The sequence below is a fragment of the Corylus avellana genome, chromosome ca9, assembly GCF_901000735.1.
Source record: "Corylus avellana chromosome ca9, CavTom2PMs-1.0".
Taxonomy (NCBI): domain Eukaryota; kingdom Viridiplantae; phylum Streptophyta; class Magnoliopsida; order Fagales; family Betulaceae; genus Corylus; species Corylus avellana.
Genome location: NC_081549.1, coordinates 5541917 through 5542971, shown reverse-complemented (window position 1 = coordinate 5542971; position 1055 = coordinate 5541917).

The window sequence follows — 1055 nt, the reverse complement described above, 5'->3', positions numbered from 1 at the left end:
CCGTACGTGGTGGGATTTGAGGAAGTAAATCAACACATCCTTGGGAAGAATATATGAATAATGAAGGAATTAATACAGAGTGAATTTCCTTTGTTTTCCATTTGAATTAACACGTTGCCAAGAGAGATGAGTTTAACGGAAAATAAACTAACTAATTCCATCTTTAAAGATGTAGGAATTTACGGTCAAAAGTCCCATCAAGAAAAATCCAAGTATATATATATATATATTTGAACTAATTAAAGACTTGAAGTTGTATTATTTTATGTACTACAGGTAAATTATTATATCTTGGAGGGCGCCTCAATCAAATACAAACTCTTTCTATGAAATTGTAATTTTTAAAAGAAAAAAAAAATATATATATATATTACATTTTTTACAAGGGCATCATAAGTATTAACTCACATTTTTTTACCAAAAAATAGAAAATAAAAAGTGAAAAAGCAAAAGATTTGCATCTGCCGAATTCCACCCCTTTGTGGCAAGTGAAGAAATTCATATAGCTAATAGAAATATAAAAGAATAGCAGAATAAAATAAATAATACAAAACATTTTACATGGTTCGTTCTATAACCTACATCCATAGATAAAACCCTAAAGCTATATTTACTCTTATTCTCTTGATATCTTTTACAATACATAATACTCCTATTTATAGGAGAATTTGGTTAGATAAGTATGGTAATTATTCAAATCAATGTAATTTGATTGAGATAAAATCTAATTACAATCAAATCTTAAAATCAATTACAACAAATCTTAAAATCAAATCCTCTGACATACTCTAACATTCCCTCAAACTCAGGGTAGAAGATCTTGAAACCTTGAGTTTGATTTTTTTTTTTTTTTTTTTCGGAGGCGGTCGGCAACAATGATGAGAGTCTTCAATTTCAGTTAAATATTTCACGTGCATGTTGAACCTCATATATTAAAAATGAAGTTTGAGCCCACATATGAGGATGGGTGTTAAAGTAGTGATCAAGTGATTAAATTTACTTCTTCCGCAATTTCAAGAAAAAAAAAAAAAAAAGGCAGGCAAAGCATTTGTAGT